Raw genomic sequence first — 27849 nt, 5'->3', positions numbered from 1 at the left:
TCTCCCTCATTGACCTTCTTTTTCAAGGGCTTCTCCACAGCTGGCCTTTCCGGTATCTCTCTACTCCTCAAGGTGATTCTATTACAAGTTTCATTTTTCGGATTATCATGAGTGTTTCCACCGAAACCTCCTTGGTTTTGCAACATAGAAAACTGTCTTGACAGCTGACCCATTTGCACCTCAAGATTCTTTATAGAAGCTTCATGATTCTTGTTAGAGGTTGCTTGACTCGATTTCATCGCTTCAAAGTTGCTTTGGGTCATGAGCATGAACTGATTTAGAGTCTCTTCCATCCTTGATGGAGGCCTTTGCTGCTGTTGCTGTGTACCTTGACCTTGCATACCATTCCCCCACCCGGAACCGTTGTTATTGTTGTTGTACGGCTTCCGAAAATTGGCCAAGTAGCGAGCCTCCTCTGAACCCTCCGGGAAGCATCCGCCATTAGGGTGGTCCTGCAAACAAAAATCACAGCGCACATTGTCAATTTTACCTATTGGAGAAGATTGAACTTGTGGATTGGACAGCAACTTCATCATTGCTTCCATTTGGCTAGTCATGAGCTTTTGCTGCGCCAATAGCGCTGTTTGAGTATCCAATTCCAACACTCCGCCTTTCTTTTTGGCTCCCCTATCATTAGTAGCTCTATACTCGTTTTGAGCCATGCTTTCAACCAATTCTCTTGCTTCAGTTTCGTCACGGTTCTTCAACGAACCACCGGTTGATGCGTCAAGTATCATTCGCGTTTGAGCCCTCAAACCTTGGGTAAACATTTGCATCTGATTGTGGCCATCGAAACCGTGATTCGGGCACCTTTTAAGACAAACTTTGAACCTCTCCCAAGCATCATACAACGTTTCACCATCCGCTTGTTCGAAGTTGCTAATTTCAGCCCTTCTTTCTAGAAACTTATGAATAGGAAAGTAACGATCTAAGAACTTCCGCTCCAGCTGTCTCCACGTCTCAATAGTTCCGGCGGGTATCGTGTCCAACCAGTCTTTAGCACGGCCGGTGAGAGAATGCTTGAATAACCTAAGTCTTTTGTCAGATTCGCTCACCCCCGGTGGATCGGTATAGTCGCAGGCTTCATAGAAGTGAGACAAGTGTAAATTCGGGCATTGAGCTTCCGAACCTGAATAAGGATTCTCTTTTAAGGCGGAAAGGACCGTGTTCTTGATGTCGAATGAGACAGGATTCGCCGGCTGAAATCCTTGATTTGCCAACGCGTCATTGTCTCTCCTCCCATAATCACCAAGGGTACGCCTTGGCGGTTGAGGAACCGGTGGAACCTGTTCTTCCTCCATTGTTGCTGCAGTCCTTTCTTGACAGTCCGGTGTATCCCTTAGCAACGCTGTTCCCCTTGAAGCTTGAGCTTCCCTTGTTGCCTTTCGAATTGCGCGAGCTGTTTTTTCAATCTCCGGATCAAATTGCAGCTCTTGAGGACCTGTTCTCCGCATGCACAATGAAACACACAAGTAGAACGCTCCGGGAGAAAAATATAAACCAGAAAATAATAAAGAAAACACAGAAAATATGAACACTATTGCCTAGTTGAATCAATCACAATCCCCGGCAACGGCGCCAAAAACTTGATGATAAATTTCGCAAGTGCACGAAAATCACGCAGTAATAAAATATCGATCCACAGGGATTGTGTGATCAAACTAGTCGAATCGTGTTCATAGACATTATACAGAAAATACACATAAATTGGGGGTATGTTGAGTAATGAATTGCTAGAAAATGTGCTTGGATAAATTGGAAAAGCGAGGTAGAATCATCGGAATCATCTAGTCTATAGCTAACCGCATGCAACCTACAATGTCACAAGATCTACTCAAGTGTTCACAACTAGATCGACAAATTAGTGAATCGCAATCTCTTGTCAAAATCCACTCTATTCGTTGTCGATACTCCCCCGATCTCTCGGGCGGAAGCTACCTACAACGAATGATGTTAACGCGCGTCAATCGTTCGCTACACTCTATGCCTCAATCTCTCGACCGGAGACACTCGAGTGCTCAATACAATTCAGTTCAGACATTAAATCAATACTCTCGCACGTGACTTAACTCAAAATCATTATAACACTAATGAAGGATTATAAAGCATTAGAAACAGACTTGAATTGAATGAACACTATAAAGAGAGTATGATCTTACACAATTGCAGGTTACATTCAATGAACTACATCCTAAACTATCCTAGATCCTACCTCCAAGGAGTTTAGCTCCTCATCGTTCTTCGTACGCTTCCTCGCTTCATCGCCACGGCTTGTGAATCCATGATCTGATGCGCTTGGAGCTCTCCGCTGGAGTGTTGAATCACGATCTTCAAGTTCCAAAACCAGAATGTAGTGAAAAGATGCAGAATTTTCCAACCCGAAAACAGAATTATGCAGAAAATATATATACAGAAGGCAACCACGCCGCGCGCCAGATCTACCACGCCGCGCGTGGTTGCAAATCCATCAACTATGCTGCGCGTAGTAACAGAATCACGCGGCGCGTGATCAAGTCAGAGAGCATTCTTCTTCTTCAGCAAAGCTTCACGCCGCGCGTGGTAAAGCATCACGCCGCGCGTAGTCAAGTCAGAGAGCAATCCAGTTCCTGAACAAAGTTTCACGCCGCGCGTGGTCAGGTGTCACGCCGCGCGTGATCAGAGTCACAATCTTGGCTCTCTGTGAGCTCCATCACGCGGCGCGTGATGGGCTACGCCCCCAGCGTAGTGAAAATCATTCAAATCCTGCAGTTTTTCCTGTTTTCTTGCAAAACAAGTAATCAAGCTAATGGTTAGATTTCTCTTATATTTATTGCTAAAAACCTACTAAAATGTATCTAATGTTGCTAAAATAGGCATGGATTAGAGAGTGTGACGATTTGTCATCAATATGCCTTCCAGTTCTATCAAGTCTGCAGCCTCCTCGCGGTGTTCAACTCAGTCGTCCAATATCATATCCATCGCCATCTATCTTCCTCCCACAGACCATGATCGGCTACGGATACCCCATGAAATCTCTCGAAGTTAAACAGACGTGGAAAAATGAAACAAAGAGGAGTGATTTGTTGCAAATACATTGAGGAATTGGACGAATAAATAGTATTTATATATGCAATTAGAACTTATTACACTTCTGTAACCCAAAAAAAAAAAGAACTTATTACACTTCATATATATAAGAGTAACTTTGGAAGTTGACTAGTAAACTGTTTAATTAAGAACAAGAAAAATATAGATATGCAAATCTATAGTATAGCTCATTAAAAAACAAAGTACATGAAAAATATATGAAATCTAAATTTGCAAATCTATTGTAAGTGTTGAAAAAATGAGTATAAAATAACGATAAAACATGTGTTTGTTCAAAGAAAATGTGATTATTCATCGATCGAGGATTTTACATATAATAGAATAGTTTAGCAGTATCTACAAAAAAAAAAAGAATAGTTTAGCAGTAATACATATATATATTAGGAAATTTTCATATATAATTTGATTATGCAACGACTTATTTTTTAGGTTATGAAAAATAACTTATGCAAATAAATAAATTTTTATGTTAATTCATAAATTTTCGTTAACAAAAGTTGTATCTTGATAAGTTGTTTTTTCATAAACTAACTTGATAAACTTATAATAATATATAAAACTGCATAAATTATTTTACATAAAAAAAAGTCAATTGAAACAAGTTTGGCCAAGATCCTTAAAGACCATACATGGCTTTCAATCAAGACCAAATTATATCGCGCAACAATGTATTCTTTAGTAAAAGACAAAAGAATAGTTCACTACGTGATCATCACGCAACAATGTATGATACACAGTAACTTCCTATTCCTCTAATCTTCCATAGTACCCAACAAAGCTTCAATAAGATCCATATCAAATTCCTGCATTAATATTAGGTAAAATAACCTCATCTCAGAAAATATTCCAAAATTAATTTCAATAGACAAACATTTATTTTAACAAGTAGACTTGCCAGATCAGTAGCAGCTGAGGTACTTGCTTTAGACATGTTGTCCTCCATGAACCTATTAGATGCTTCCCCATTTGAAAATCTTTCATTTCCTTGCAACTAAATATATATCCCATAAACAGATGAGTTGGATTGAAAAAATCTTAATCAAGTAAATTTATTCTATCTATTAAGCATAAAATAAATGCTTAGTAACATTTTGTTGGTCCCTTAAGAGCTAACCTAGAGAAGTTATTCAATTGTAAATCATAAATTTCATTTCTAGAATAGTTATGTTTGGCTTTTTAAATAAAAGTTTATAGAAACTAAATAAATAAACAATTTTATCAAACTATATCTAAACTTATGAAATATTAAACAAACAAAATGTGTATATTGAAATAACAGGAGAATTTGCCAATTATTAGTGGAAGTAAACACAATAAAAATATCCGTAAATTAGAGAGTGTGGCGATCAATGAGACTTACCTGTATCGAGATTCGGTTTGAATTTGGTGACTCTCTTAATACACATGATGTGATTCCAGTTAGAGGAGAGAAAACATTATTACCACCATTATATAACTGTTATACAACGAGGAATTTTCAATCAAGTATCTCTTATAAAATAAGACACATAATACATGTTATCATGTTCTACATAATTTATAGAAAAGGAATACACATACTTTTTATTTTATCAAATTTGCTCTAAATTTATAAAATATTAAACATAAAATTGTGTATAAATTAAAAGATTATAGAAATTTGTTAATTAATTAACATAAACACGTGAAAAATAAGCTTCAACAAGATACTATAATGACAAATAAAACTTACTTGATTCGAGTTATGGCTTGAAATACTTGGAGAGTCGTTCCCCACACATGATGTGATTCCAGCTAGTGGAGAGACAACATTATTAACACTGTTGTATAACTGTAATACAATGAGGAATTTTGAGTCAAGTAATTCTTATAAAACAACACACATCATAAATGTTATCCCAAATACTTTTTATTTTATCAAATTGGCTCTAAATTTATAAAATATTAAACATAAAATTGTGTATATATTAAAAGATTATAGAAATTTGTCAATTATCATAAACACAAAAGATACTATAATGATCAATGCGACTTACCTAATTAGAGTTTTGGCTTGAAATTTTTGGTGACTTGTTCCACACACAAGATGTGGTTTCAGTTAGAGGAGAGACAACATTATTACCACCATTTTACAATTGTTATACAATGAGGAATACAACAACTTTTTATTTTATGAAATTTGTTCTAAATTTATGAAATATTAAACATAAAATAGTGTATATATTAAAAAATTATAGAAATTTGTAAATTATCATAAACACAATAAAATATGCTTCAAGATGACCAATGAGACTTACCTGATTAAAGTTTTGGCTTGAACTATTTGTTGACTCGTTCCCCACACAAGATGTGGTTCCACTTAGATGATACACATCATTATTACCACCTTTATATATCTATTATACAATGTGGAATTTTGAGTCAAGTTAATCTTATAATAAAACAAGGCACATCACAAATGTTATCCCAAATACTTTTTATTTTATCAAATTGGCTATAAATTTATAAATTAATAAACATAAAATTGTGTATATATATTAAAAGATTATAGAAATTTGTCAATTATCATAAACAAAAAAAAAATGCTTCAACAAAGATACTATAATGACCAATGCGACTTACTTGATTAGAGTTTTGGCTTGAAATTTTTGATGACTTGTTCCACACACAAGATGTGATTTCAGTTGGAGGAGAGACAACATTATTACCACCATTATACAACTATTATACAATGAGGAAAACAATATTACAAATACTTTTTATTTTATGAAATTGGTTCTAGATTTGTAAAATATTAAACATAAAATTGTGCATAAATTAAAAAATTATAGAAATTTGTCAATTATCAAGATAATATAATTACCAATGAGACTTACCTGGTTAGAGTTTTGACTTGAACTACTTGTTGACTCGTTCCACACACATGATGTGATTCCACTTAGAGGAGAGACAACATTATTACCACGGTTATATAACTGTTATACAATGAGGAATTTTGAGTCAAGTTATTCTTATAAAACAAGACACATATATCATAAATGTTTTCCCAAATACTTTTTATTTTATCAAATTGTCTCTAAATTTATAAAATAATAAACATAAAATTATGTATAAATTAAAATATTATAGAAATTTGTAAATTATCATAAACACAAAAAACAATGCTTCGACAAGATACTATAATGACCAATACGACTTACTAAATTAGAGTTTTGGCTTGAAATTTTTGGTTACTTGTTCCACACACAAGATGTTGTTTCAGTTAGAGAGACAACATTATTACCACCATTATACAACTGTTATTCAACGAGGAATACAATATTACAAATACTTTTTATTTTATGAACCTGGTTCTTTTTTTGAATATTTTATGAACCTGGTTCTAAATTTATAAAATATTAGACATAAAATTGTGGAAAATTTAAAAAATTATAGAAATTTGTCAATTATCATAACACAATAAAAATATGCTTCAACAAGATAATATAATGACCAATTAGACTTACCGAATTAGAGTTTTGACTTGAACTATTTGCTGACTCGTTCCACACACATGATGTGATTCTACTTAGAGGAGAGACAACATTATTACCACCGTTATATAACTGTTATACAATGAGGAATTTCGAGTCAAGTTATTCTTATAAAACAAGGCACATCATAAATGTTATCCCAAATAGTTTTTATTTTATCAATTTGTTTCTAAATTTATAAAATAATAAACATAAAATTGTGTATATATTAAAAGATTATAGTAATTTGTCAATTATCATAAACACAAAAAATATATATGTTTCAACAAGATGCTATAATGACCAATGTGACTTACCTGACTAGTGTTTTGGCTTGACATTTTTGGTGACTGGTTCCACACACATGATGAATTCAGTTATAATTAGAGGATATACAACATTATTACCACCATTATATAATTGTTATACAATGAGGAATATAAATACTTTTTATTTTATGAAATTGATTCTAAATTTATAAAATATTAAACATAAAATTGTGTGTATATTAAAAATTTATAGAAATTTGTCAAAAATATGCTTCAACAAGATACTATAATGACAATTGGGACTTACCTGATTAGAGTTTTGGCTTGAACCTTTTGGTGACTTGTTCCACACACATGATGTGATTCCAGTTAAAGGAGAGATAACATTATCATCATCATTATATAACTGTTATACAATGATGAATTTTTAGTCAAATAATTCTTATAAAATAAGGCACATCATAAATGCTATCCTTTTCTAAATAATTTTTAGAAAAGGGAGACAAATATTTTTTATTTTTTTTATCAAATTGGTTTCTAAATTTATAAAATATTAAACATAAAATTGTGTATATATTAAAAAATATAAAAATTTATCAATTATCACAAACACAAAAGAAATATGCTTCAACAAGATACTATAATGATTAATGCGACTTACTTGAATAGAGTTATGGTTTGAACTTTTCAGTGACTCATTCCACACACATGATGTGATTCCAGTTAGAGGAGAGACGAAATTATTACCACCATTATATAACTGTTATACAATATGGAATTTTGAGTAAAGTAATTCTTATAAAATAAGGCACATCATAAATGTTATCCTTTTTTTATATAATTTATAGAAATAGAAAAGGGATATAAAAATACTTTTTATTTTATCAATTGACTCTAAATTTATAAAATATTAAACATAAAATTGTACATATATTAAAAGATTATAGAAACTAGTCAATCATAATAAACACAATAAAAATATGCTTCAACAAGATACTACATAATCATCAATGGGACTGACCTGATTAGAATTTTGGCTTGATGTTTTTGGTGACTCGTTCCACACACATATTGTATTTTCAGTCGAAGGAGATACGTCATCACAACCTTTATATAACTGGTGATGTGAAAAATTTTGAGTCAAATATTTATTATAATTATAATAAAAGAGGTAGATATAAATATAAGTTAAAGAAAACCTGAATTCTTTTGAAAATCGTATATAAAGCTATTTTAGGAAAATAAACTCTTCATTGTCAAAGTTTTAGTAATTTAATCAAAGAAAAGTAGAAATACATAATAAGTTTTGTGATGTATCTACCCCAATTCTATATTTTCAAAAGTTAGTAGTCGTTTAAGTTAGTATATCTCAAGCCGTTGAATGAAGATCAATTCCATTGTTTTTAACTTCAATAGATTATAGATTTAAAATTCAACTTGAAAAATAAGACATTTGAACTACATCTAAGAACAAAAAAATGGTGATTGCGACAATTATGAAATGACATATACAACATTACCTGCTCAAGAGGTAGCACATCTTGAAAGAAATTGAACATGTATGATTTCAATTCACTCCCATCATGGTTCACATTCATCTGTTTTTAGGACAAAATAATGTTAGTAAGCAATATTTAAATATTTGTAAGCAATGCATTGAATAAGTTTCTATAGTTTTCATACCTCATTCAAAAGATTCATGTCATCAGCCATCAAAAAATTAGAAAGGTTAGATTTCATTTGGTTGAACTCAACCTCATTGTCGGAAGCACAATCAAAGTTAAGAACATTGTTATCATGTTCCATTTGATTTGATAATGCTTGCAAATTTTCATTTGTCGGCTCGCGATTTTTGTTTGCTCTCATTGCCTTAATTTCTTTTACCACCGATATTGGAAGATCCGAAGCAAATTTTGATTTCAACGTTTTATCGGATATATCCCCAACCCTTCCTTTAACGGCGACATCCCGTTGAAATATGAGATACTTCTGCAATTGTTGTGTCGTTATACTAAAGCATTAGAACTTGTAAGTTATATTAGAAAAAGTTGAAATAACGATAAAAATTAGAGGGAAAAAATCAAATTTGTCACCAAATTTGGCATCTCTAATCCTTATTTAGGTCTTTTATGTCAAGCAAATTGTATTTATCAACAAAATAGAGACACTAAATAATCTAAACCTATTTTCACTATAATCAACATTGACAATAACTATTTTACATAATATTTAAAGGATTGACTAAGAGGACTTATGTGCCACATAAAAATAATATATCATATAATAATTTATGGTCAAACATGTAAAGATTGGAAAATAATATATCATATATTAAGTAATTTAGCAGAACAACCTGTAAGTGACTTGCTATATGTGTTGTTGTCAAGTTTGGTATATTCATTATCTCTCGAATTTTCTTTGGCTTAGCATCTGAGTGAGAGAAAAAAAAATAAGCACAAGAAAATTCATAATAAGTATATGATCATATAAAAATTCAATTGCACTTTATTTTATATTTTAGAAATATTTTATGTGTCATGTTTAAATTGTGATAAGTGTATTTGTTTAGGCCTACATGAAAAGTGATATTTGCATGTGCTTTGAAAAATATTATTACTTACTTTCCAATCCAATTTGTTTTATTGCAAGAAGAAACATATTGTGAAGATATCTTGTCCAAACAAGCCTTGGTTTCTTAACAACTTGAAATTCTCCATCTCCTTGGTATTCTTCAATATTGTTTCTCTTACGACATACTTTACGTTTTTTTGCTTCTATAACATACTTCCAAATGTTTCTGAAATCTTCAGCACAAAAGGGCTTTATTATAAAGTGTGCTGCTCCATTTTTTAAAGTCTTCGAGATCAAATGGTGTCTGTTGTCTAAAGACATCACTGTTTAAAACAAGAGAGAAAAATCCAATATAAACTTCTTCTTTTTTTACGAAAGGGTGCTTATAGCATATCATTAATTAAAATGTGTTCAATACAACTTAGAGCATGAACCAAGATCTGGAAACTAGCTGCTAATGTGGCGGTCTTAGCTAGACAATAGACAACCTCATTTGTTTGTCTCCGCACAAACTCTCCAATCCAATATAAACATATCATACCTTATACTTACTTTTTATAAAATGGGAAAATTTAGTTAATGCTCACTACTAAGGTGATCTATTTTTTAATGCTCACTATTTTTTAATTCAAATAATTAATTTCCAAATCATCTATCCAAATTATATATGATTATATTACAGAATAATTGAAATAAAAATAGTGAGAATAATTGATTTAATTTTGAAGAATTGACACTTACTTATTATAGGTATATGGAATTGATCTTGTATATGCTTTTGAAAATCTAATCCATTCATTCCTAGTAGATGGAACTCTGAAATTATGAGATCATAAAGGCCTTCATTGGCATGAAGAGTGACCAAAGCCTGTTGAGCATCTTTAGCAGTTTTAACTGAAATTCAAAACCAAATAGAAGAAACAAGATCATTAAAACAGTATAAGGAGTCACTGATGAAATTTCTGGTACACAGTAGACAAGTGTTGTCCACGATGTTTAGATACTTGTCGTAACACCTGTCTTAACAGTAAGAACAATAAATCAGGGCATTAAAAAACATATACTGAAAAGCATAAGCAACACACAAAATTGTTAACCCAATTCAGCATAACAGCCTACTCTGGGGGCATACCAAGTCAGGGATAAAGTCCACTAAATAGTATCAATTCGAAGACCACACAGCAAACTCCTCGTTTACAATCTTCTCACTTAATCACAACTCGTGCTATACTTTCTACCTAAGACTCACCTAAGTATGAGGCCCTCCTCAACTCCCTCTTCAATCATATGCAGTGATTGGATCAACAGATAAATTCTGAACAAACGGTATGGTGGTGACACACTCCTATAAAACGAACCTAACTCCGTACTTCAAAGCTTATGAGTGATTCACAAGTTACAACTCAATAAACATAGTCCTACTTAATTAGGTATTAAACCAATACTAGAGAGGCTCACAGTTAATAATGAATAGACTAAGCCCTAATTGACACTTTGACAATTGCGGCTTCAGTCAACATATACCACGATTAAAACAAACCAAATATGTGCTTTGATAATCAGAGTCAGCACCCGAGAGGTTTACAAAGTAAAGCACAAGGCTTTACAAAGACACGAAACCCTAAAAGACTACATCTTTGATATTCTATTTTGATTCTAGTTTCGGTGAGTAAAACAGGGTTAGCAGCACCCTTTATATAGCAGAACTTTCATGGGCCTTGAACCATTAATCTTCTGCTCCAAGAAAACCTTCAAAGGTTATATTATAAAATTAAATCTTTGATTCCTTAATTTTATATAATACTTGAGGTCCAAGTAACCTAATACAGCCGCCTTCTGAAGACTAATAAACCACGTGCACCTTATTGTATAAGTAAGCATGAAACAATTCTTCAAGCAAATCTTCGAAAGATTGAATACAAAATTATAACGCAAGCTGGCGCGCAGTCAGACTACACAGGTGTAGTTCCACATGTATACACATCTGTCTCAACACTTGGCTAAATGATGTTTTTGCAAAATGTAGCCAACATACAAAAACCCAACAACTTATGCATAAGGAATAACTTTTATTCGCAATATGAATTCAAAGAGAATAGTGGTACTTTTAACTTGAATATAAAATCAAATACAAGAAATTTGATTTTTGGAAGCGCCTCTTTTTGTTACAAGTCGTTGGCAAAAACTACCTTTCTTGTCAAATATAGAGCGGAAGGCAATACATTCAACAATATAAAAGCCATTAAAAAAAACACTCAACAACATAAAAAGTAAATGTTTCATAAATACTCCTAGGGTTGAAATTGTTGTTTGTGATACATGTTTTAGTATTGTTGTCTAGCAAGCTTAATAACGATAATGTTAGTTACATGTTGTTAGTTTGTTAGTTAGAGCTTGTCAGCAGTTAGGCGCAGGTTAAGCGTAACTTAGGCTCAAAGCTAGCATGACTTGGCCCGTGAGATACGCGCAAGTTGAGCCTAATTGCGTGTCACTAGAGGTGTTAGATTTGCAGATAAAAAATGAATTTGGCATCACAGATATGGTCATTTAAATTTCAGAAGCTTAAACTTGTTGAATTTGAAGAAAAATGTGCATAGCCAACTTTGTAAAGAATTTTGCATGGCCAAGTCAGTAAGGGAGGTAACTGCTATTTTGTCACATTCATAGTTTGTTTGGATTTATATGATTGAGAAAAAGAGTGATGTGTTAACCGAGTTCAAGAAATTTAAGCTACTAGTTGAAAAAGAAAGTGAGTGTAGCATTAAGAAATTTTGAGAACTGATGGTTGATGTGAATATATCTCTAATGAATTTGCAAAATTCTGTGAACAAGAGGGTATATATAGTTCATGAAATTATTGTTCCTTACACACCACAACATAATGGAATAGATGAGTGGAAGAATAGAAGTATAATGGTTAGGAAGCAAAATTAAGTGTGTTTCAGAACATATATGTGAAAGGCTCAAGCAAGCTTGATCATATTATTCTGTGTCTTTATGTTGATGACCTACTTAATCATAAGTGCTAATGAGAAAGAGATCATGAACTTCAAATTCAGCTTGATGCAAGAGTTTGAAATGTCAGATCTAGGAATGGAATTCAAACACACTGATAGAGGAGTTTTCTTGCATTAGAAGAAATATGCCAAAGAAATTTTGAAAAGGTTCAAAATGGTTAATTGTAATGCAACCATCACACCAAGTTCAAAACTTAGCAAAAATTCAAGTGTGAATTTGTAGATACTACACTATACAAGCAGATCTTTTGAGATATATCTGTAACACTAGACTTGACATAAGTAATAATGTTGGATTGGTGAGTAGATTTATGGAACAACCTAGAGTTTGCCACCTACAATAAATTTGATTTTTGGCAGCGTCTTTTTTTGTTACAAGTTGTTGGTAAAAACTATCTTTCTAAAAGAAAGGTAGTTTTTCCAACGACTTGTAAGAAAGGTAGTTTTTGCCAATAACTTGTAAAAAAAAAAAGCACTTGCAGCCAAGAGAAGCATGAGATACATAAAGGGCACAATTGATCATGGTGTTCTTAATTATGCCAAAACAGAAGAGCACTAAAAAGGCAAGAGTGTATGGTTACTCTGATTAAGATTGGTGAGTAGATCAATGCTCAAAAACTTGAATAGAGATAAACTTGAATTGGAATATTACAAGTTAGAAATTCAATGCTTGTATTTCATATATTTCAATTTCCGGAGAAAAAAAAATATTCACCCAATGGGTCGAGTCAACAAAAAGATGATAAAATAAAAGCTAATTCAATCCTTTTTTTCAAATGTGTTGGCACCCCTATCATAATAAAATTTACCATAATTATTTATACTAGCGCGTCAGGCAAGCGCGTTCTGCGTCTGCATGTGTCTAACTTATGTCCAAAAAAAAATGTCTTATATTATGGTGAGTTTGTTAATAAAAGATTTTTGCTGATAAAAAAAAAGTGTCTTATGTTATGGAGAGTTTATTAATAAAAGATTTTTGTTGCTACTAAAGAAAAAACCAAGGATATTGTTGGTATTATGAAAAATCTACATCAAAACTTATGTATTCTCTTTATTAATAACAGTGTGTATATATATATATATATATATTTCCATCAAACATTTTTTTATTATTTAATCTTTAAAATAGCATAACAAAACCTTGTATTTACATCTTTCTATAACATCAATTTGAATAGAATTTTTTTTTTTGGCTTTATTAATATAACATTTGTACATATATATTACTCCATCCGTTCCTTTTTATTTGTCGTTTGGGAATCGTGTGCACTATTCACATAATCTATTTTGACCGTAATTTTCTAGTAATATATAAAAATAAATATTAGCATATAAGATGTTGTTCAATTTATCTCGACGCGTATTTTCAAAATATAAATTTTTCATAATTGTTTATAAAAGATAATTAAATATATTAGTGATTAAAGTTGTGGATTGACATATGTGCAGAAATCTAAAACGATAAATAAAAATGAATGGACGGAGTAGCAAAATTTAATATGATTTAAATTCGAATTACTAGATAATTAAAGATATTAGTGATTAAAGTTGTGGATTGGCATATGTGCAGAAATCTAAAACGATAAATAAAAAGGAATGGACGGAGTAGCAAAATTTAATATGATTTATTCACCTCAACTAAATTCTAGTCGATTACTAGAGATCCATTTCTCTAAGAAACAAAACACAAATTGTCAAAAAAAAAAAAAAAAAAACCAATATGGAGTAAATAAATATTTGCCCGAAAACTCATTAATATACTTAAATTTACTCAACAACCATTGTAACTGAATATCTTTGGAGATTATCATGGCATACAAAAGGATCGAAAAATAAGCATTGGTATACTGATTTTAGTAAAAATAAATAAAAAAATTGAATTTCAATCAAATTTTTATAGATTTGAAAAGGGTCCAAATCCATAAAATATCAATAGCTATATATGAATAACCAAATAAATTAATAGAGACACATACCTATGCATTGCCATTCCATGAGTACATTAGCAAGATATTTCAAAGAAGCATCATCATGGTCTATAATCAAAACATTGAAATTAGATCTCTCACAATCCATTGTCTTGTAATGTTGTTTTTTGATCTACTAAAGTACTCAAGAATACCACTCTAAGATGAGAGTTGAATTTATATAAGCAATTTTTTTCACTTTTTTAGTGCTATGATGTTTTACAAATGTTACACAACTAGAGAGTGACCAAAAAAAGAAAAGAAGAGGTGTATATATAATTGAAGAGAATGTATCTTTTATTTCGTCAGATTTGTATTTATCCTACTTTTTATTTATTAGTAATTATGTAGAAAAAAATAATAATTATGTGGACATTTTTCATTCCTTTTGCTAAAGTATGGGTAGGTTCATCGTATGTTCCTTATATGGAAAATTTCACTATTTTTAATTTCTCTTTAATCTTGCCTTTTAAACAAATTCTTTAAAATTGAGAAGATAATAAAATGTTAGAATATTCATGATAAATTTATTATTTTTATTTTTTTTAAACCAAAGGTATCCTCCGCGTGCAACTACAGAGACTAATCCTCTCGAGGTAACTGAGATTCATTTAAGGGGTTGACATCTCTCAACAAATGTTTCTCCATACGCACCAGTCGGGGATCGAATCCAGGATCAAATAGTTAAGGGACTCAAGTATCTTGTGTCACACTATGTTGATTATATTATTTTTATTTTATTACAATGCTTTACTATGGAATTTTCACTGCCATTCAACACTGATTATCTATACAAGAGGTAGGGACTAATTCATAATCTTTTATTATATTTATTTTATAAACTTTCAATTAATTAATCACAATTAATCATGTGTAATTTTAGAGTTTTTAATAATTTAATGATTATGATTTTTTTTGGTACAAGATGAAGAAAAAAGGAAAACACAAAAAGAAAATTATCTAGAAAAAATAGTCTCACTAGCATCAGCTAGCAGGAGAAGACTCATTTCATCCGGCGGAACAGCTATAGGAGAATAAGCTTCAGGGTTGCGAGCTCCAAACTTGGCTAAGAAATCTGCACAAGTGTTCCCCTCCCGAAGAGTATGCACCAATCTAACCCTCCAGTTTCTAGTGAGAAGATCCTTTATGTTATAGATAATCGCTGCATAGTGGTGCCACTCACTTACATGATTAGATAACAGCTTAATCACGATTTTGGAGTCAGAATAGCACCACAAATCCTTAATGTCCAGCTCCCACGCCAAAACTAAACCATGATACACTGCCAATAATTCCGCATGAAGGATATTCGAAAAGCCTATATTTCCAACAAAACCGTGCACCCACGCCCCGTCAAAGTTCCGAATCAAACCGATTATGATTGATAACTATATAATTTTTTTTTACACTTTTGATGTATATAATTTTTTTTTCTTTTGAAAAAAGAGTGCAGATAAATGGGGACCAAACAAAACCCTCTTAAGCATATATATATATATATATATATATATATATATATATATATATATATATATATATATATATATATATATATATATATATATATATATATATATATATATATATATATATATATATATATATATATATATATATATATATATATATATATATATATATATATATATATTCTTTTCTTTTTCTTATGAGGTTAAAATCGCACAATTAAAATTTGAGGGGTCAAAACTGTATTTAAACCTTATTGTTATGACAATATCATTTTTTTTTGTGGAATACAATTATGATTAATTTATTTTCCTTAAATAAAAACTCATTATTGGTAGAGATCAAATTGAGATTATATATCATTTGGCATATAGTAGATAAAAAATAATAAGATTTTTCTTATTTATTTAAAAAGCTTATTGTAGCATATGTAAGTACTAGAGACAATTAATATCATTTGATAAGTTATATATGCATATATTTAGAACTAATAGAAATGAATGGGATAAGTCTCTCTGAGCTTAGCACAATTGGTAGGGACATCCCATATATTATGCAGAGTCAGGGTTCGAACCCCGAACACTCCACTTCTTCACCTTTAAAGGTGAAATTTCTAACCACTAAACTACTAGGAAAAAAAAGAAATGAATGGGATAATATGTTAACAACTTATGACAATTTATGCAACATAATATTTTAAGAATGAATATTTTATTCTACTTTTTATGTAATTAAAATCAACTTATTTTGCCCGGTGAGTATAGCTTATCAACCTGTTGTTGAGAAATGATTGTCTTAGATGATGATAATTCATCTGGTAGGAGTTGTGGGTGGTGATAATGAGATGGTTTTTTGGTCGTTATGGGGAAAAAGGTACCTGCAAAAATGTTATGACTCCAACGCTCAAGTCGGTATTTGAATGAGGTGAAAAATTAAAATAGTGTAAATTGGACACGCAAATGTCATACATAGGGATTGATGTATGAATGCATATATGGGAGAATATTAGGGTTTACAGTATAGTGGAGTCCTCTATGTGTAGAGAATCTGCCACATATAACACTTGGATTGTCCTTTACTTGGAGAATGTTTCGGATGTTAGGAGTATGGAGTCTTTTATTTGTTCTCATATATTGGCTTTGTGGTCATTTGTGCCACTTGTTGTTCTTATCCAATGATGATGGCCCTTGACGCGTATTGGACTTTAGCCGATCCATAACATCAAAATTGGTAGGAATATTGTATTTTATATGCATGGTAAGAGTTCCAGCCCGGAAGGGAAACTTCTAACTAGACTACTTTAAAATAATAATCAACATATTTTTAATAAAAAATTGTTCATAATTGCTAAGTAGTTACAAATTAAAAATATATAAAAAATTGATATATATATATATATATATATATATATATATATATATATATATATATATATATATATATATATATATATATATATATATATATGGGGTTTTCTAACTTAGACCCTAGTTAGGTCTAAGTTAGCAAGGTGCACCTTTTGAGTTGGACAAAAATACCCTTTTTTTTTTTTGAAACAATAGAGCAACTGGGGCATGTATGTAATTTGCATCATAAAAATACCTTCTTTTTTTTTTTGAAACAATAGAACAACTATTATATTTTTTAAATTTCTTCCAAATTTCGACCTCATTTTACGTGCGAATCGAACGCCGATTTCAAAAACTAATACCGGAAACCTTTGTAAAATTGAAAAACGATCAAAATCCATATAAGGAACGTCGAGTTTCGTTGAGTATTGAGGGAGATCGAACCGGGTCAAAAACCGGGTCGCACGACCCGTTTCTGCATAAAACGGGTAGGAGGGACGATGAACAGTGCGCGTTGCCCACGCCCACTCTCACCGGCGGCGCGTGGGGGCGCGTTCGGCCTCAGGCATGCTCTATTTTTTTTTTTTTTCATAATAAAATTGTAGATAATATTCTGGAAATTTTGGTATATTGTATGAAATTTTTGGAGACCCGAAACTATTTTTAGTTAATTAAATGAGTAAAAAGGTAATTAAAAATATTATAATTCCATAAAAAATTTCCAAAATTTTATGTAAAGTACTATGAATTATTTAGAACCCTCTTGTGTACCTCACTCTCCCTAGTTCAAGTCATGAAATTATTTTCACAAATTCCGCTGATTATTTAAAACCATTTAACAAATAATAATAATAATTTCATAGATTTGTACTCTGAAACCAATTGTTTTTTTATTTGTTTCAAATAAAATATTAGATAATATTCTAGAACTTTTGGTATATTTTATGAAATTTTTTGAGACCTGAAACTATTTTTCGTTAATTAAATGAGATAAAACGGTAATTAAAAACTATTGTTTGCTTCTGAAACCATTTAGCTGGAAGAATGGTTTCAGAGAGTTATACTGTGAAACCATTCTAGCAGTAAAATGGTTTCAGAAGCAAACAATTAAAAATCAACTCCCCTGAAACCATTCTATCAGTGAAATGGTTTCAAAGTACAACGCTCTGAAACCATTGTACCAGCTAAATGGTTTCAGAATGGTTTCAGAAGCAAACAATTAAGAAATTACTCACTGAAACCATTCTACCAGTAAAATGGTTTCAGAGAGTTATACTGTGAAACCATTCTACCAGCTAAATGGTTTCACAGTATTATATAAAGATAATTAAAGGTAGTGAAAAATTGAGTTTTTTTTTTTGTGTCCAAATCAAACGAACCAAGTCTCTATTTGTAGACAAAAAAAAATTATGAATTTTGGTATAAAAAATAAAAAATAAAAAATTAATTTACAACGAAATAATTGAGTTTAAAGTATTAAATGAAAAAAAAAACACGCCAATCACCCAGCAGTTGACACGTGTCCTGCTTTTTTAAAATGAAATTTTCTCTCTCCAGGCGCATATCTAGTGTGGTGCACGCGCTGGCTTATCATGGAGATGGATGATCTGGACTGTCTGATTGATCCGACAGCCATGATGAGATCATCTCTTGGCCGTCCGATGGAAATCAACGGTCTGTAACGGTGGTCCTGCGGTAGGCGCGCGACACTGGATCAGCGCCAATATGTTTTTTGTTTTTTTTTTTTTAAAAAAAGAAAGGGTATTTTTGTCCAACTCAAAAGGTGCACCTTGCTAATTTAGACCCAACTGGGTCTAAATTAGCAGCCCCCTATATATATATATATATATATATAAAGGAAATAGTTTATTATAATTAATTATGATATTATTAATATTGCCATAATATTAATTTAATGATGATATGTTTGTGTGTTTTATATATATAATATTTCGAATCTTGATTGAAAGTTGCAAAAAAAAAAAAATGTATGCAATATATACCTAAAATTATAAATTTTGTTATGAATAATATGTAATGAATGTCCATTATTGTGTAGGTTTTCTTGTCCCCTAATTGTGTCCTATAAATAAGACCCATTTGTTACAATGTAAAGCACACTTGTGAATAAGTTTATTCCTTTCTCTTATCCCTTTCTCTTCTTCCTCTCTATTCTTCCATATTATTGTTCATGCTTAGAAATAGTTTATAACACGTTATCAGCACGATAGTCTCTCCCATTTCAAGAAAGGTATAGCAACAATGGGAAGTGACAATTTTATTTTATCTATGATTTTTTTTTATTCTATTTTTTCAGATTTTTTTTCTTCTCGTTTTTTTTTAATTCACAAACCTACGATCCAGAAGTATCGTGGTGATATATGAATCCTGTAGATTCATAGTGTGATGAAACTTTAAAATATGAATCCTGAAGATTCATAGTATGATGAAATTTTAAAATATGAATCCTGAAGATTCATAAGCATACACTTATAAAAGTACCGTAAAATATCTTTTAAAATATGAATCCCGAAGATTCATAGATATAAGTAAAATCAATATCTTGTTAATCTTTTAGAAGAATTCAAAAACATCAATCCCTGAAGGATTGGATAAATAACTGATTTGATTTGTTATACAGTTCTTGAACAATTTAAGAATCAATTTTTATTCTCCATAATTCTAAAAAATTCATTACGGATACATCTATGAAGGATCGTACAATTAGATCTATTATATAGTTCTCAAAGAACTTAAAAATTCAAATTTTGTGCTCCATGAAATCTTGATGAATTCAATTGTGACACATCCCTGAAGGATGTAAAAAAAAATAATATATTGATAAGATCTATTATAGAGGTTTTGAAGAACTTATGAATGATTCAATATATATGCATCCTAAAGGATTGTACAAATGATTATTTGTACATTATAAATATGTTATATAGTTCCTGAAGAACTTTAAAATTAAATCTATTTCTTTGTATTCATTATTATTATTATTATTATTATTATTATTATTGTTGTTGTTGTTGTTGTTAATTCATGTTCATGATCACGTTTTTTTTTATTTATATTGTTACATGTTGATGAGATTATGATAATCTTGTTGAATTCCAGAAGAATTTAACATTAAAGCATCCTCGAAGGATTGCTCAAATAATAAGATTTTTGTTGTTAGTAAATATCAATTTTGATATAGTTCCCGAAGAACTAAAGAAGAAAAAGCAGACATTGATATTGAAGCATCCCTGAAGGATTGCAAGAAAATTTTTTATATTATTGTTTTGAAGATTTGGGACATAGTTCTTGGAGAACTAAAGAGTTGCGCATCCCATAAGGATTGCTAAATGAATTAATTACTCTTAAACACTATAAAGATAAATTGTAATATAGTTCCAGAAAAACCAAAAGTTTAATATTAGAGCATCTTAGAAAAATTTGCTCTGAAGCATCTTGAAATGATTTTTCATAATCGTTATCTATAAATATTAAATGGTATATATAGTTCTCTATTATGCTCCTGAAGTAGCAAATTTGAGAAATAATTTTAAGAGTATGTTGAAAGATTAATCACATATTGCTTGCATATACCTTCGATGCATATTCTATATATATTTTTTCGATATATTATGCATTATTATACAATTAATTTTTTTTAAAAAAAAAAAAGAAATTATACAATTGATTTAAAATAATAGGATTGTGAAAGGTGTATATTGCTTTTAAATTCCCTCAATTATTTTATAGCAACAGTTACTATTTTTTTTAATTGATATATTTAGAAAAAAATTCTATACAAATTGATTGCTTCACTTTATCTTATTCTGGTGTACGTTTCACTTTTATATCAGAATTTAATTTAATTTTTTTTGTGCCTCAATTTATTGTATATTTTAATTTATTATTATAATATTGGATGATTGAGTTTTTGTAAAGACTAAAAACAATTTTGAGTGAGTTTATTTATATTAATTATTAATTAGTTCTAATTAATCATTAATTTGTATGAATTGGCTTTGAATAAGTTCGGTTACAAAATAAATTCCACATTGCCATAACTTTTTATAGCTACTATGAGTACCTATTAAAATTTCATAATTTTTATTTGTAATGTTAGTGTAATTAGTGTAAGATCGGTTACATAATTAGTGTAAGATTTATATGTTTCAGTTACAGTTTAACTTATACTCATAACATGACCTTTATTGATTTTAAATATTTTAATTTTAATTCTCCATAATTAAATAAAATGATAAGCCATTGGAACATAAGAAACCGTTTATTGTCTATTATTTTTATTCAATCATTTAATTGATAGTCTTCTATTTTTATACCCATTAAATAAATTGAAGAAATTAATGTTGCACAATGCAAAAATATGGCTCCGGAAGAGCTAATATATTTTTACATATGAAGGAAAAACAAGAACGCGTTGAGAATACAGTATATTTTTCAAGTCTCCAAGAAATTTATTAAAACGAAGGAGACCTCGTATCTCAATATTACGAGACATGTTTTTTTAAAGAAAGTATCAACCTTTTGTCTCTAGTTTGGGAAATACTTATAATATTTGTGCAACTCAAGCACATGTTCAAGTAAACCAGAAGTTTACAATTTAAATCATATATATTAAGTTTGTAATTGGCAAGATCGGATGGGTCATCCCGAATCTATTATGATGCGAAATATAAAATAATATTATATGTATTGAAGGGCCTGAAGTTTCTTCAATCTAATCATTTTTATGTGTTACTACTTCCCAAAAGAAGTTGATAAATTAAGTAAATGAGCATCTTTTATTTTTAGAATATACGAAAGGTGATATTTATAAATCAATACACCGATCATGATGTGAACCAATTAGAACTTTATAATTTTAATTTATGCAACAACGAAATGGTCACATGTGTGTTTGTTGTCAACTCACAACCAGAAGTTTGTGAGATTATTTTTACTAATTTGGTTAAGAGCTCATTTAATATTTAATTTTCTAGAAAGTATTTGATAAGTATCGAATGTCAATTAAAATAATATAGAACATCTTGTAGAATATGATAATACAAGAAGAAAAAAATGGAATTGACGATCCATTCTCTAGACGTCTAAAGTTAATTACATGATCGATACTTATGAGATCAATACTTCAAGTTCTATTTTATATTTTGGGAACATTTAAATATATATGTTGAGATACTGATTCGCTCAAGCCAATATGTTATTATACAAAAGTCTTCCCCTTAACTTGCAATTAAGTTTAGTTTTATAATCTAATATTTTTCATATAAGCATTTTTGGATGTGTTGGTATGTTCCGATTGCTCCAATATAATGCAATACGATGAATTATTAAAGAATATTGGGAAACTATATTTGATATGACTCTTCATCCCTTATAAATTATATTGAGCCAATAATTAGGGACTTGTTTATAGCCCAGAAGGATAATTTTCAAGTGATGATGAATTAGTTTTCCCAATATTAGGGGGAGGGAATAAGCAGCTGAAAAATATGAACCAGAAGTTCAAATGAATCACTTGAAATAAATAATTATTATTATCTCATCTTGATCCTCATATAAAATAGATTGAACCAGATGTTCAAAAGATATATCATTTGCAAAGTCTATGAAATCAACTATCAGCTGCTAATGCTCCAATCAAAATAGATGTCCCTGTTGGACAATCTTATATTGCAAATGAATTTTAACCACCCTGTAGCGTGGTAGGTCAGTCGGTTCCAAAGATAAAAATCCTCAAATAAGAAAAGGAGCTAAAAACAAAGATGACCCAAGTGAGGATATGAAAATTCCAAAAGAACATTCGACATAATTGATTTTGCACTTCAGAAGAACTTATCAGGTACCTGAAATTTATGAAAATAAAGAGATCTCGACGAATTATGTCATGAATGGAATACGATGAAACCGAAAGAAAATCAACGTTGACGATGATTATTTATATAATATAGCGCTATATATTACAAGAAATAATGAGGATCATGAATCAAAGTCTATTAAGGATTATAGACAATGAAATTATTGACTAAATAGATAGACGTGATTGATACAATATTAAAGTAGCTTTGCAAAGCGAAATATTCTTGGACTAGTAGTCCATTTCATCTGCAGATGGAAACAATTCGATATGAATAAGTTCTCAAGAAAAAAGAAAATAATGAAAATAAAATATTTAGAGTTTGAATGGTTATTCAAGTATATCGATAAATGTCTATCATTGATTTTCAAGAAGCATATTCACCTAAAGTGAATTCCAAAACTTCTTTGTAATTAATTAAGTTGAGTAGCATATGAAATACTCAATTTATGTGAAATATGTGTTTTAACGTATTTGATTGGCTCACTTGATAATGATGATTATATGAAAATCCTAAAAGGATTTAATTTTCGTAAGACACATATATATTGGAGAGATGACTTTATAAACATGAATAACTCTCCTTATATACTCGGGCAACATCTATATGCATGTTGTATAATATTCTTGTTGAATATTTCCAAGTGAGAAATATGAAAATGACAATTTGTACATTTTAAGAAAATATTTGGCAATAAATTTGATATATTTAAGATTTATATCGATGATAAAAATATGATCAAGAGACTCCTGAAGAGCTTGAGATATTGTCATTTCTTACAAAATAAGTATTTGAAGAATGCTTCGTGAATCATGAACCTTATATAAAACATGATTCTATATGAAATTGTTGTAAGTTCATCAATAGTGAATTACTAATTGGTCCTGAAGTACCATATATCAAATGCTAATATATTTGTTGAGAAATATCATTTACTATAAATATTATCAGAACTCCTGAAGAGCTTCTGAAATTCGTAGATTAAAGAAATATGTTGAATGCACAAAGTTTATTTGGAATCGCAAATTTATAATAAAATTATATAGCAAAAGTATTAAAACAGTTTGACATGGACAAATCTGTTGTGTACTAAAATGGTTGCGATGTCATTTGATCTGAGCAAAGATATTGTAATGCATTAAGAAAAATGATGAACAATTTGAATTGGTCCTGAAGTATCATATCTTAATTCAATTAAGGACACTGATATATTTTACTATATATAGTTATACATGTCGTGCTATTTTATTCAACTAACACAGATATTGGAATAAAGTCAAGCATAATATTTATACCTTAAAGAAACACCAATATCATTCAATCATGTGAAGTTTTCAGTACTACATCAAGCAAGTTGAGAAGGCATTTTTGTTGAGGTCTGTAATTCAACACATACAAGAAACTTGTTGTTTTTATTACAAAAGGGTGGTTCATGCAACAATTCAATATGAAGATAATATCGGACACACTGCTAATTTGGAGAAGAACATAATAAAGAAGATATGACAGATCTTTCTACAAGTCAACTTCAAGTAAAACTTTTGATCAACTAGTACTGAAGATTATTTGGTTTTTCATCTCTATATAATTGTCTTTATGAGGGGGAGACACAAATATGCACTGCACTCTTTTTCCCTTCACCATGGTTTTATCCCATTGGGTTTTCCTGGTAAGGTTTTTAATGAGGCAGTTCACACACAAATGATGATGTACTCTTTTTCCTTCACTAGGTTTTTTTTAGAGAAAGAATATCCTTCATGGACATTCAAGGGGGAGTGTTATGAATAATATGTAATGAATGTCCATTATTGTGTATGTTTTCTTGTCCCCTAATTGTGTCCTATAAATAAGACCCATTTGTTACAATGTAAAGCACACTTGTGAATAAGTTTATTCCTTTCTCTTATCCCTTTCTCTTCTTCCTCTCTATTCTTCCATATTATTGTTCATGCTTAGAAATAGTTTATAACAAATTTATTGTTTAAATTTAATTAAATATTCATTACGACGAACAATTTAGAATGTTTATAAATGTGTTATTAAAGAAATATTGTTTATAGCATAACAAAGACATAGTGGTTAGTGGTTAATGAGCTTCTTTATAACGCAAATTGTTTTGGAAAATTTGAGTTCGATTCCTGATGAAAATAATTTTTGGTCATGCCGTATATTCTCAATATTGTCTTATGCAATCAATAAACTCTCTCTCAAAAGAATTTAACAATGCTACATTTCTCCTGTTTTTTTATTTTTTTTTATTTTTTTGAATTGCAAATTAGTAGTATGTTAATTATTTTGTTTTGAATCTTGAACTTCCAACTCCTTTAACACTTAGCTCAATTAGTTCAATCAGTTGAACTACCCTTCTCACCCTACATTTCTACTGCTTGATTCGAACCCTCAAGAGACAAACTATATTTTCAGTTAGGGATGACAATTGGACCCATATTCAGTGGGTACTCGCAAAAAATATTCACAATGGGTACGGTAAAAAACCAACATTTTGGGTACGAGCACGAGTATGAATAATTACCCGCAAAAATGAGCGGGTATAGATGTGGGTACGGGTACCTTAGTAGCGTCATATATCCATATGATATATATTTATTTATTTTATTTATATTATTATATAATAATATATGAACATCAATTTCCCTTACAAAAAAAAAATACACGAACATCAATTTTAAAAAAAAACACTATTAAACTATTACACATTTTTAATAAAAATGTTTATTTATAACATAATGCAAACACAGTGTAAATATGTCAACAAAAATATTGAACTTTGGCATGAGATTAGTAAAAATATTGTTTATAATTTTCATAAGTCAACATTAAAATATTTGAAATTTTTTTAATTCTATTAATATAATATTTTATAATTGATCAATTTATTTTTTACAAAAATGCGGGTAACGGTTACGGGTATGGGTAATTAGGTATCTAGAGGGTTTGAGCATGGGTACGTATATTTTTTCAAACTACGAGTATGAGGATGTGCACCATAGTACCCTACCCATTTTCAAAAAATAATTTTTATTAATTATTACCTTAATTTAATCGAATAAAATAAATTTATTTCATGAAAATTATTATTATATATTTTTATAGAAATTCATTAAAAATATTTTACTAATCAATATTTACTATTTAATCAACAATAAAATTTGTTTCCAAAAATAAAATTCAAATAATTATATATTTATTAAGTTCAATTGAAATATGTGTTATTTTAATTCAAGATTTAATATTTTCTTTATGAAAATACCAATTGTAAAAAAACTTAAAATTAAAATATCAAACTTGGTTATTATGTATTTCAATTCATCTATATCTATCTATCTATATTATAAATCCTAAATAGTCAAGCTACCACCAAAGCTAAATCCTAATCTATTTAACCAATGATAATCTTTCATTTAACCACATCATCCACTTACCTCCAATTATATCCCTTTACCATACCACATCATTTCCAATTAAATATTTTTATTTCCATGTTTTTTGTATGCCTCATTTATGCAACACATTTATATGCTTTTATACTCAATTTATGCAATCATTCGTGTGTGTTGAAATGAATCTATATGCTATGAAAATTGCTCTTACAAAACAAACGTTGAATATTCTGTTTAATGTTAAATTAGAGGAGGTCTATTTGTCTCTTGTTTTGCATTTTGTAGATCCAAATACATGAGCAAATGGAAATAAGATTGTTAGGTCCAATTTGATGGATATTCAATCATGACATCATATGTGCTTTTAGAGGGACACATCCTTTATGAAAATGAAGCTAAGGATGTTTTGTGCATTATGGCCTTCCTGGTCGTTACACTTTGCTTTAAGAAGGTGGAAAATCAAAGATCAAGATTCTGAAGACCAGTCACGGCTGTGACAAGTGTCAAGATATTATTACATCAAAGGGCGAAGATTTGCGAAAGCTAACCCATTTGACTCTTGATCCACTCCATTAATATAAAGGATTAGTCAATCAAATAATAAATAATAAACGGATTGGTTTGAAAATGAATGAATTGCTGATTGTAGAATATTATTCTCGTCAGACTTAAGCCCTTACACGGTCATGATAGACACTTAAGTCAACATTTGACAGTTTTGCCTCTTTGTATTCCAATTTTTATGGCACTAATGTGTAGTTATTATGACATCCTTATTTTCTCCATGTGTACGTTTTCTAGTCAGTTTGAAGGATATATATATATATATATATATATAGCTCCTCAGACTTAAACGAGTTGGTCAATCAAATAATAGATAGTAAACCAGTTGGTTTGAAAATGAATGAATTGCTGGTTGTAGAATATTATTCTCGTGAGACTTAAACCCTTACACGGCTGTGACATACCCAAAAAATGAGAAGATTGTGTCTGGAAGGGAGGGATCAAATTACACCGATGTAACATTTGAGTAATGTTACACCGCTCAATAACGATTTAACGAATACGAATTTTACAAAATTCATCGTTAGATTGAAAGTTTATATTGTATAGATCATTTATGCTAAGTTTTACAAAATTCTAAAATTATTTGATATGTTATTGAGGAAGATCAAGATCAACGGTATTCAATAAAAACGCATAAACCGTTAATTACATTTTCTAGTCAGTTTGAAGGATACACACACATACAAATATATATATATATATATATATATATATATATATATATATAAAATTAAAATTCCAAGTAAGGATATTGGCGCAACTCCGAATGCTAATGATGGTGTAGTTG

General features: G+C 30.1%; 1 non-coding gene and 1 pseudogene across 1 annotated transcript; one reads left to right on the top strand and one right to left on the bottom strand.

The window, feature by feature from the left end:
* The first annotated feature begins 792 nt into the window (after positions 1–792).
* LOC123912014 lies at positions 793–898 on the top strand. Its single transcript, XR_006810867.1, has one exon. It is a non-coding gene; the product is annotated as a small nucleolar RNA R71 (small nucleolar RNA).
* Positions 899–3788: 2890 nt separating this feature from the next.
* The window catches only part of LOC123904808, a 61214-nt pseudogene continuing 37153 nt past the window's right edge, over positions 3789–27849 (bottom strand).

Source organism: Trifolium pratense, linkage group LG2 (genome assembly GCF_020283565.1).
Source record: "Trifolium pratense cultivar HEN17-A07 linkage group LG2, ARS_RC_1.1, whole genome shotgun sequence".
In the NCBI taxonomy this organism is placed as follows: Eukaryota; Viridiplantae; Streptophyta; class Magnoliopsida; order Fabales; family Fabaceae; genus Trifolium; species Trifolium pratense.
The sequence above is the reverse complement of the archived record's forward strand: the minus strand, read 5'-3'. Positions and strand labels throughout refer to the sequence as shown.